The following is an 11871-nucleotide window of genomic DNA, read 5'->3' on the forward strand; positions in this document are numbered from 1 at the left end:
TTGTTTTGTTTTGCTTTGACACAGAAAGGTTTCTCTGTGGCTTTGGAGGCTGTCTTGGAACTCGCACTTGTAGACCAGACTGGTCTCAAACTCCAGAGATCCACCTGCCTCTGCCTCCCGAGTGCTGGGATTAAAGGCGTGCGCCACTGCCCGGTTCTGGTGACATTTTAAGAGAAGGGCTGAGCCGGGCGGTGGTGGCGCACGCCTTTAATCCCAGCACTCGGGAGGCAGAGGCAGGCGGATCTCTTGAATTCGAGGCCAGCCTGGTCTACAGAGAGAGTTCCAGGACAGCCTCCAAAACAATACAGAGAAACCCTGTCTCAAAAAAAAAAAAAAAAAAAAAAAAAAAAAGCCGGGTGTTGGCCTCTGGCCTTGCCAGTGATTTCAGCCAGGGGAGCTGCTAGTGCTAACTCTCTTGGGTTGGGGAGAGACTGCATCTTCTGGAGCAGGAAAGACGCAGCACAGCGGTTATTTACTCTTATCTGTGTAAGTTGTTCCTCAATAAAACACTTATCTTTATCTTGGGCCTGGTGAACTCCTTAATTCTCCCACCTTTAAGCCTCTTCTACAGAACAAGTTTCAGGACACCCAGGGCTATACAGAGAAACTCTGTCTTGAATGAATGAATGAATGAATGAATGAATGAATGAATGAATGATGAAAGAGTACCTGTGTGCATAAGTGTGTATAGTTATACACACACCAACCTGCTCCTTGCCTCTTGCCATGTAACATTCTAGGCCATCTCAGGACTCAAGAAACCTCTTTATAAAGTATCCTGACTTACAATAACAAAGGAAACAAGAAACTATTCTCACTTCAAAGTCACCAGTTACCTCTTTTGTTTGTTTGTTTTGCTTTGTTTTGCTTTGCTTTGTTTTTTGAGACAGGGTTTCTCTGTGCAGCCCTGGCAATCTTGGAACTCACTTGGTAGTCCTGGCTGGCCTCGAACACAGAGATCCACCTGCCTCTGCCTCCCCAGTGCTGGGAGCACCACCACCTCCGCCTGCCTTCCAGTTACCTGGAGTTCCTTTCAAATGATAAATATTTGTAGGTCATACCATCCCAGGACACTGCAAGCCCCAAGCAGCAACCTCCTGCCTGGACTTGACTACCTCAGGAGCTGAGGACCCAGGAAACCCTTCAAGTGCTTCTCCACAGAAGAAAATAGCTCAAGTTGAAACTTGTGTCCACATGGTCCACCGACAGATTTAGAACTCAAATTATAGCCTCGGCAGGAGTCTTCACAAAGAACTCAAATTAAGCAAGACCCGGATGGAAAGGAATGGGGAGAGACTGTATTAAGTCAAACTAGAAAGAAAAGTACAGACTGAGCTGAGTTAGAGGTTTACAAACTGTTGAAATGCTAAACCAAGGGGCTCTACTCAGGCCTGCTCTCTGGGTTCCCAGCCTGAAAACCAGCCTGTGGCCTTGAAGCCGTTAGAACTTACTCAGATTTCAAGCTGAGTTCACTTCTGTCCTGTGGACCATCTCTCAATGCCACCATTCATCTCCTTAGGCTCCTGAGAGCGCTACCTTTGGCAAAGCAGATAAAATTAGCTACTGCAGTAAACGTGGAATCTAGGGTGGGCCACTAAAAAAGTACATAGGAGATGTATAAACACCATGGAAGACCTTCCTGAGGGCCAGACCACAGTCACCTCAAACTTACAGAATGTAGCTAAGTCCTCTGTCCCTCCTGCCCTCTGCACCTTCCCCAGATCTAGGATGACCCATTTCCTGCTTCTGTCCTTTCCTACCAAAGCCACAACCTCTTTTGATCAAGGGGTGAATAAGAGAACTCAAGGCAGCAGGAAGCCCTGAGAGAGCCAGGGAGAGCTTTCTTCTCTTTTCTCAGGAAGGACTGAGGAGCAGGGCAGGAAGCGGTTCGTCCCACAGGCTTGACCTTGTGATAATAGGGAGACATTGTTTCTGCCTTGTCTCCCAGTGCCCAGTCTTCTGACCTGGCCTATGAGATCAGGAAAACTCGTAACCAGAGCAGCATGTGGTGCAGCACACCTGTGATTCCAGCACCCAAGAGGCTGAGGCAAAAGTGTGAGGTCAGACTATGCAAATGACAAGACCCTGTCTCAAAAGAGAAAGGCATGGTGGCCCATGACTTTAATATCAGCACCTGAGAGTCAAGAGACACACAGATCTCTGAGTTCCAGGCCAGTCAAGAAGCCATAATGGAGACCTTGTCTTAAAAAAAAAAAAAAAAGTAAAAATAAAAATATGTCCTCCAGTTTCAGGACTTAGAAAAAGATGGGGGAGAGGGGGTTGGGTTTTTTGGTTGTTATTGTTTGTTTGGTGTGGGTTTTTCTGTTTTGTTTTTTATATATAGGTCCCTAACTTTCCCTCTAACCACAAAAGTTTCAGTCCTCTGAAAACTGAGATAAAAGTCATGAAAAAGTTCAACACTCTGAAAGCCTAAGCAAGATGATTCAAGGACATCCTAGGCTACATACACGGTGAATTTGAAGGCAGCCTGAGCTACACAGTGAGAGACCCTGTCTAAAAAATAAAGTATAGTGATGACTGAGACACCCAAGGACTGGTAAGAAAGAAAACAAAACAAAGTAAAACATTTCTAAGTCTTTCCCTTCACAATAGAGATTTGGATACACCACATAGGGGAATCTTAAAGACGATAGCTCCAAGGTTAAATGATAAGTTTCTCCCACAGAAATTAAGGAAGAAAACCTCAAGAAGGGAAAAATGTCAAGCAAATAGTTAGATAACTACTAATCTGCAGGACCCCTCAGGAAAATGAGAAATCCACTGTGTCTCATAAGTGAAAGGTTTCTATACTCCGATACCAAGCCTGTCCTAGAACTCAGTAATCCAAATCAAACTGAATTAAAAGTTAAAAGTCCAGGTTTATTTGTGAAGCGCTCACAGATGATTGTTCAGACCCCAGAGAGGAGATGAGGAGAAAAGAGAGCCCTGAGCAATAAGGAAAAGGGGCACATAGCTAAGATAGAGGCAAGGGCCAGGCAGTGTCCTCTCCTATAATGACATCATTCATTCGGCTGCGGCAGAAAGGCAACCATGAGCTTGTGGTCACCATGGGCGCATAGTGACTGACTCCCAGACCACCTGTGTAAAGAAAGAAGGGCTAGGTGGTGGGCCCACCTTTAAGCTCTAAGGAGGCAGAGGCAGGCGGATCTCTGTGAGTTTGAGTCCAACCTGGTCTACAGAGCGAGTTCCAGGATAGCCAGGACTACAGAGAGACCCTGTCTCAGAAAGAAATAACAAAACAAAAAAGCAAAGAGGGGGAGGGGTACAGAGATTACACAGAAAAATGAGAAAAAGAATATGCCTGCATGGTGGCATACCGCTTGTAATCCCAGGACTTGCTTAATTGGCTGAGATGGGAAAATCTTTTATTAATTGATTTATTTTGTTTTGCTTTTGTTTTTGTTTTGTTTTTTTTTGAGACGGGGGTTTGTGTGGCCCTGGCTGTTCTGGAATTTGCTCTGTAGAGCAGACTGACCTCAAATTCAGAGAACCTCCTGCCTCTGCAACCCGTGTGTTGGGTATTCAATGACAACATAGGCTACAATGTATCAAGATTGAGTCTCAAAAAAAAAAACACTTAAAAATAAAAATGAGGGGATGCACCCCTTTAAACCCAGCACTCAGGAGGCGGATCTCTGTGAGTTCGAGGTCAGCCTGGTCTACAGAGCTAGTTCCAGGACAAGCTCCAAAGCTACACAGAGAAATCCTGTCTCAGGAGAAAAAAAAAAAATTGGGACAGCGAAACCTCCAAGGAGCACTTCAGATTATTTGGGGAAACTTGGAAAAAGAAAGGATTCACTCAAAGTAGGGACGGAAAAGCAGGGAGAGAATTTCACGTAGGGGATTTGTGCAAAAAATGAAACAACAGGCCCACATGGTGGCGTGTGACTTTAATCCCAGCATTTGGGAGGCAGAGGTGGCTGGATCTCTGTGTTCTAGGCCAGCCTGGTCGACAGAGGTCCAGGGCAGCCAGGGCCACACAGAGAAACCCTGTCTTGAAACAAACAAAAAGGAAACCAGCGCAGAGAAACGACGTCCTCAGAAAGTTGTGGGAGGGGGTTCGCCGAGAGGCTGGGTGATCTCAGACACATCCTCCGCAGAAGAAATTCCTCAGAAAGAAGTGTCTCCTAAGGGAAGTGGAACCTTCCTGAGGGAGGCAAGAATCCCAGAAAGGAAGGGAGGGGGCGCTCATCAGACAAAAAGCCACCTTTTACGGAAGCAGGGGACGGAGGCCAGACTCTCGAAAAAGAGGGGGTCCCCAGAGAATGCCTGCACACCCTCAAGGAGGCAGGACAGCCAGAAGAGTCTCAGAGACGGAGGCTCCCCTCGGGAACCCGGAAGGACTGAGTGGGGGTTTCTCTGAGTAAGGTCGACGTCTCAGAGAGCTCACGAAGGAAGGGGCTCTCCCTCCCAGGCGCCCGCGGGCAGGGGTAACCAGGGTCCCCCAGGCTAGGTCCTGAGAAAAGTTACGGAGTTTAGCAGGGAGGTGCTCCGCTCAGCGGGGCCGCGTCCCCCAGAGAGGGCAGTGAGACCAGCCCTGCCGGGAGTCCTCTCGGAGCGCCCCGAGAGGCGAGGTCCTGGAGAAGGGCACCTTCAGACTCCAGTCCCCTGAGGGGAGGGACGCCTCCGGTGAGAGGAGCCAGGCAAGGGGCGCTCGGCTCGGGGCTCCCACAAGACGGGGCCTTCACATGCAAGGCTCCCAAGAGTCCAGTAGGGAAACGCAGCAGCCCGGCCAAGCGGAAGCCAGGGGAGCCCGGGGCACCGGAAGCCGGGGACCCCGGCAGCGACGCCGGCCCCGCACTCACCGAAGTTGCTCGGCTCCGCACGATCGGCAGCTGGGCCCCGGGCCGGCCTCGGGCAGGACGCTCGGGTCCGGTGTGGTCGCGTCCTACGGCGACGGCTCCCTCGGGTGGCGCCTGAGGCGGCTGCGGAGACAGGACGACGGACGACCGACCGACCGACTGCGCGGGCGGCGCGGGGCGCGCTCAGGCAGCGAGGGTGCGCGTGCGCGCGCCGGGGCGCTGACCCCGGGCGGAAGGAGCTGCCTCGGCGCGCTCGGAGCCGCGGCTCGGTCTAGCCGCTCCTTCTCACACTGAAATTGCCCGCTTCACAGCCCGGCTTCCCCGGTTGCTAGGCAGATTTCGCCTCTCACACTTCCGGGTTGAAGCACGTCTCTCCGAGTGGCGGCGCCGCAGGCCAATGAAGTCTGGCCGGGGCGCTCTGGATCCGCACCCCACAGTGGGTGTGGCCAGCCGCCGGACAGACAGTTCCCAGCAGCCAATGAGCGCGTTGGCCGGCTGGCCCTCCGGATCGCGCCGGCGGCTGGGGCGGGCCTGAGGGGAGGGGCAGGACGACTGACGGGCGAGCGTCCAATGGGAGAAGGGAGCGGGTTGCAGGGCCAGTCGGGTCGCCGAGAGGGTGGGCTGTAGGTTTGGGGCGGGAGCGCCGTGAGGGGTGCGGTCTTGGAGGACACGTCAAGTCGTGGCCGGCTTACTCGGACTCCGCAGGGCGGCCGGCAACTGACTGAGCGGAGGGTTCCCCCGCAGTGCGCAGCAGGGGCGCCCCACCCACAATGCACCGGAGGCCGTCGGGCCTGGACGGGCGCCTCTGAGCAGACTGGGGTGGCCGGTGGCTTGGCTTGATTCCCGTGGGCGTCGGGGACGCCGCCACCCACCTTCAGAAGAGAGTTTCGGGACGCTCCCCCCTCCCCGCCCATTCGGAGGAGAATCTTCAGGCTCGCGTCGCTGGTCCCGTTCTGAGGACGCCGTCGCGGGCTTGGCTTCCTTGCCTGCTGCTTTTCTGGGGGCTGCCTGCATGACGATACTTCGCGGGAGTCGGCTCCACCGAATCTCATGGACGCTCCTGGGATGCCCCGCCCCAAGCCCTGTAGATCAGGAGTCGTGGGGGGCCGGAGTAGCCCTAGATTCCCGCACCCCTTTACTCAAGTTGTAGCTTTGATCTCTCCTTTTTCCCCCGTGAGACAGGGCCTCGCTGTGTAGCCCCAGCTGGTCTGGAACTCACCACTCTCAGAGATCGCCTCTCTCTGCCTTCTTTCGGTTTTCTTTTGTTGGTGGGGAGGGAGTGTAAACGTTTATTCTGTTTATCGGGTGTCAGTGTGTATGCCATGACAAGCATGTTAAAGTCTAAGGGCAACTTCAAGGAGCTGGGCCTCTCTTTTCACTATGTGGGTCCCAGAGAACTCACGGCCTCATGCTTGGCGGCAAGAACCTGTACACTTTGAACTATCTAGCCCACCCTGTTTGTTTGGGTTTTTTTGGGGGGGGGATTTCTTTTTTTTCGAGACAGGGTTTCTCTGTGGCTTTGGAGACTGTCCTGGAAGTAGCTCTTGTAGACCAGGTTGGTCTCGAATTCACAGAGATCCACCTGCCTCTGCCTCCCAAGTGCTGGGACTAAAGGCGTGGGCCAACACCGCCCGGCCACCCTGTTTGTTTTTGAGATAGGGACTTACTATGTACTCCTAGCTGCCCTTGAAATCCATGTAGCGCAGACTGTACTCAAAACTTAGGAGATGCTCCTTCCTCTAACAAATGTTCTAATTCAACGCATATGCCACCAAGCCTGCATGATGTATTTTTATGTGGTCTCCTGTATCCCCGACTAGCCTCAAGCTTGTTGCTATGTACCTCAGGATGAGCTTGAATTCCACTATGCCCTGCTTAACCCTTTTGGTCTCTCCATCTCCACAGTTTCTCTGCTAGATAGGAACTTCCTAAGAACCTTTGTTTCCCATCCACTTGCAGACAAAACTAACCTGTCACCCCAAATCAGCAAATCATTGGGCTTGACAGTAGCAAAAAGGTTTCAACCCTCTTGCCATTTTTTAAGTATTTATTTTATGTAAATGGTGCTTTGTCTGCTTATCTGCACCAAGTACAGTTCCCCCCCCCCCAGAAGCCAGAAGAAGGCATCAGATCCTGGGACTGGAGTCAGTCAATTATGAGCTGCCATGTGATACGGATTCTAGGAATCGAACCTGGGCTGGAAGAGCCGACAAGTACTCTTAACCTCTGAGCCATATTCCAGCCCCACCATCTCCTTTTCAGATTGGCCTTACACACGAGGTGTGACCAGGAATGAACTGATCCTTTTCAGACTGGCCTTACACACGAGGTGTGACCAGGAATGAACTGACCCTGGAGCTCCCACCACATGACAAGCATGTGCCCCACAGCCAGTCCATGCAGTGCTGTGCTAACCAAGTGCCTTACTAATGGAGATTCAGCCCCAGTCTCCTCTATTATTTTCTTTGGCAGGGTCTCTTGTTGCCCAGGCCGGCATTAAACTCCTAATCTTTCAACCCCCATCTCTCCTGTGCCAAGATGACAGGAATGAATTAACATGTCTGACCCCCAATTCATTCCAGAGTCCTTGCCTGATTTACAACTGTCTGTCCTTTCAAGGGAACCAACTTTGCCTAAACAGGGAGCCAAATTACCTATTAAGTCAAAGTAATGAAGAAGTGATGAGAAAGACCCCCCCACACACTCTGAAAATGCAAACGGTGATCTGTGATTGTCATGGCCAGGTACACAGACTACTGGAAGGACTTTAAAGAGCCAAGTAGAATGCAGTAAAGTGAAACAGGCCTGGCCGGGTGTTGGTGGCGCACGCCTTTAATCCCAGCACTCGGGAGGCAGAGGCAGGCGGATCTCTGTGAGTTCGAGACCAGCCTGGACTACCAAGCGAGTTCCAGGACAGCCTCCAAAGCCACAGAGAAACCCTGTCTTGAAAAACCAAAAAAAAAAAAAAAAAAAAAAGTGAAACAGGCCTGTTATACCAGGCAGAATGTTATACTGAAATGAGTCAAAGAAATTGCTGTATCCCAGCACTCAGGAGGCAGAGGCAGGCAGATCTCTGTGAGCTGGAAGCCAGCCTGATCTACAGAGTTCCAGGACAGGTTCCAAAGCTACAGAGAAACCCTGTCCCAAAAACTCAAATAACAATAACAATACATTGATAATCAGTACTGCTGTGCAGCCCAATCACTGCACCCTCTCGTGCTGTTCTCAGGAGAGCGCTCCTGAGGGCAGCGAGATGAGTCAGGAGGTAAAGGGGCTTGCTGCCAAGCTTGACAACCTCAATTTGATCCCCCGGGACCCACATAATGGAAGGACAGAACCAACTCCCACAAGTCATTCACTAATCTCCACATGTGTTCTGTGACACGTGTGCCCACACACAAAATAATTGTAAAAACTAAACTACTCCTGTGCTGCTAAATAACCCAAAGTGTGCTGAGCCCGAGACTGGAAACAGTTCAGTTGGTAAAGTGCTCGCCTAGCTGCACAATGTCCTGGGCTCCGTTGCCAGCACCATCCCAGAGCTTAAGAAGTAGACAAGAGAATCAGACATCTACAGTCATCCTCATCTTCATGATTCAAGGGATCTCCCTAAACTTTTTCTTCTCTGGAGTGAACTCTCTTTGAAGAAAGACTCTGGATAGATGTCCTAATGAAATTCCTGAACCTCAGAGCCAAGGGCAGGTGGCAGCTTGCCCAAGGCCCAAACCACCCAAAATATGTCTGTCAAAATGAGCAGGCAAGTCAGGCATGGTGGTATACAACTGTCATTCCCCAACACGAGGGAGGCCGAGGCAGGGTCTCAGTGCGTGCAAAACCACCATGGGCCACCTAGGTAGAGCTAGTGTTTTGTTTTGTTTTGTTTTTAATAAAAACTAAGGCATGAACCACGTGACTGTTACTGATGTTTGAGTTTCCTTTCCCTGGTGGCAGCTGCGATTGCATCTCTTCACCAAGGCGTGGCTCTTCCTGGGTCTGGGAAACAAAGTTGGCGAACAGGCTGAGTGACATTCACACCCATATAGGGAAGTGGGAGCTGGCCCAGGCAGCCCCACGGGCGTCGGGAAGGCGGGGCCTCTGCCAGCAGAAGAGAAGACCTGCTGTTGGTGTCCTACTAGGCTGCACGCAGAGGAAGCAGTTCCACCGGCACTGAAGGACGACGACGGCAGATTTTGACGACGGCAGATTGCAAGAAGGTTACAGTTGGCTGGTGCGAGGGCCCAGGCCTGTCCAGCACACAGGAGGCCGAGGCAGGGAGGACCCTGACCCTCTTTTGAGACACAACGCAAAAGCCAGGTGTCGTGCCTCAAGCTTGTAATCCTAGCACTTCAGAAGCTAAAACAAGAGGTTCGCTGTGAGTTTGAGGCTGACTTACAAAGTAAGGGGAGCAGCAGAAGGAAGAGAAGAGGGAAGTGGACTCTGGAGAGATGACTTGGGGGCTAAAGAGCACTTGCTGTTCTTGAAGGCTACACAGATAACCATGTGGGGCAGCTCACAGCCACTCTATGTCCAGCTCCGAGGAATCCAACGCCATCTCTGAACTCTAATGACAGCCACAAGGCACACATGTGCACAGATGTCAACAGACACACATATGCATTCATAAAAATTAAATAGTATATATTTGGTTTTTCGAGACAGGGTTTCTCTGTGTAGCCCTGACTGGCTGGAACTCACTGTGTAGATGTGTAGACCAGGCTGGCCTCGAACTCACAGAGATCCTCCAGCCACTGCCTCCCAAATGCTGAGATTAAAGGCAGGTGTGCTCCATCCCTGACACCACCACCTGCATTTTTAAAAATAAAATAACAAGGAGGAAAGGAAGGGAAAACTGAGGATACTGACAACTGTTACACCAGCACTAAGAAGCCAGAGATCTGAGGATTAGGAATTTAAGGGCTATCTTTAGTTACATATGGAGATCCAGGACAGCCTAGGCTACAAGAAAAGTGAGGGGGGGCTGGAGAGATGGCTCAGAGGTTAAGAGCACTGACTGCTCTTCCAGAGATCCTGAGTTCAATTCCCAGCAACCACATGGTGGCTCACAACCATCTACAATTCAATCTGGTGCCCTCTTCTGGTACGTAGGCAGAACATGGTATATGTAATAAATAAATCTATCTTTTTTTTTTTTTTTTTTTTTTTTTTTTGGTTTTTCTAGACAGGGTTTCTCTATGGCTTTGGAGGCTGTCCTGGAACTTGCTCTGTAGACCAGGCTGGCCTCGAACTCACAGAGATCCACCGGCCTCTGCCTCCCGAGTGCTGGGATTAAAGGCGTGCGCCACCAACGCCTGGCATAAATAAATCTTAAAAAAAAAAAAAAGTGAGGGAAGCCGGGCAAACCTTTAGTCCCAGCACTTGAGAAGCAGAGGCAGATGAACTTCTGAGTTTGAGGCTAGCCTGGTCTACAGAGTGAGCTCCAGGACAGCCAGAGCTGTTACACAAAGAAATCTTGTCTCAGGGGCTGGAGAGATGGCTCAGAGGTTAAGAGCACTGACTGCTGCTCTTCCAGAGGACCTGAATTCAATTCCCAGCCACCACATGGTGGCTCACAACCATCTGTAACAAGATCTGGTGCCCTCTTCTGTGACCTGCAGGCAAAACACTGTATGCTTAATAAAAGAAAGAAAGAATGAAAGAAAGAAAGAAAGAAAGAAAGAAAGAAAGAAAGAAACCCTGCCTCAAGAAAAAAAAAGAGAAAGAAAAGAAAAAGAAAAATGAGGGAAATTGGGGGAGGCGGGATACAAGGGCCAGGATGGTGGTGGTGCCCATCCTTAATCCCAGCACTCAAGAGGCAGACACAGGTGGATCTCTGTGAGTTTGAGGCCAGCCTGGTCTACACAGCAAATTCCAGGACAGGCTCCAGAGATACACAGAAAAACTCTGTCTCTGTCTCCAAAACCAAAACCAAAACCAAAAGAGAGAGAAAGTGAAAAGAAATAAATGAGGTCAAACTCTGTCACACTAAGTGACAGAGTTGTCCTGCACAGTGCCATGAACTCCAACCTGTCCTCCATCATCATTTGTTTTTGCCAAGCTTGTGTGAGCATACATATGAGTGTGTGTGAGCATGTGTGTGAGTGTGTGAGATGTGGGAGTGTGTAAGCATGTATGAGCATGCATATGAGTGTGTGCATGTGTGTATGTGTGGGCACATATGTGAGTGTGTGTGTGAGCTATGTGAGTGTGTGTGAATCACTGACCTACAGAAAGCAGCATCTTATTGAGGGTCTGTGAACTTGGTCCTGATTCTCCCTGGGAATGAACTCACTGTTTCGAGAGAGAAAAAGATAATATATAACTGACCAACACACTCATGTGCATCCCTAAAGAAAGTCAAGTAGGGCCAGGCGGTGGTGGCACACACCTTTAATCCCAGCACTCGGGAGGCAGAGGCAGGTGGATCTCTGTGAGCTCAAGACCAGCCTACAGAGTGAGTTTCAGGACAGCCTTCAAAGCCACAGAGAAGCCCTGCCTTGAAAAAACAAAAAACAAAAGAAAGTCACGTAGTCACCTACTAAACAGGGGTGGAGCTAATTGTACAGAACCAAGGCCAGACAGACTCAGAAGCCCTTTCAGACAAGCATATTCATTTGTTTGTTTCGCTTGGGTTTTGTTTTTTATTTTTCAAGATAGGGTTTCTCTATATATTCCTGGCTGTCCTGGAACTCACTCTATAGACCAGGCTGGCCTTGAACTCACAGAGATTCACCTGCCTCTGCTTCTTGTATGCTGGGATTAAAGGCGTGTGCCGCCGCCACCCAAATTTATTTTTAATGAGTTTATTTATTTATTTATTTATTTTACAGCTGGCCTGAAGTTTCCTCTTCCCTCTCTCTCCCAGTCCCTCCCTCCCATCCCCATTTTGCTCCCACCCCTAATCCACTCTGTTTAGGAAAGGGCAAGTCTCCCGTGAGTGAGACTGAGCACCTCCCTTGTCTGAAGGCTGGCCAAGGCAACCCAGTGTGAGGTTCCAAAAGTCAATAAAGAGTTGGAGGAAGCCCCTGTTCACATTGTTAGGAGTCCCACA

At 50.3% G+C, this 11871-nt stretch overlaps 1 protein-coding gene across 1 annotated transcript in view; it reads right to left on the reverse strand.

Annotated features, from left to right (window-relative positions):
• Gatad2a (GATA zinc finger domain containing 2A) overlaps positions 1 to 5184 on the reverse strand; it is an 81306-nt gene extending 76122 nt beyond the window's left edge. Inside the window, exon 1 of the mRNA XM_040742040.1 lies at positions 4827 to 5184. The gene's annotated coding sequence lies outside the window, so the exon portion shown is untranslated. The remainder of the gene's footprint in view (positions 1 to 4826) is intronic.
• Positions 5185 to 11871: the final 6687 nt, after the last annotated feature.

The sequence above is a fragment of the Mesocricetus auratus genome, unplaced genomic scaffold (genome assembly GCF_017639785.1).
Source record: "Mesocricetus auratus isolate SY011 unplaced genomic scaffold, BCM_Maur_2.0 Super-Scaffold_6731, whole genome shotgun sequence".
Classification (NCBI taxonomy): domain Eukaryota; kingdom Metazoa; phylum Chordata; class Mammalia; order Rodentia; family Cricetidae; genus Mesocricetus; species Mesocricetus auratus.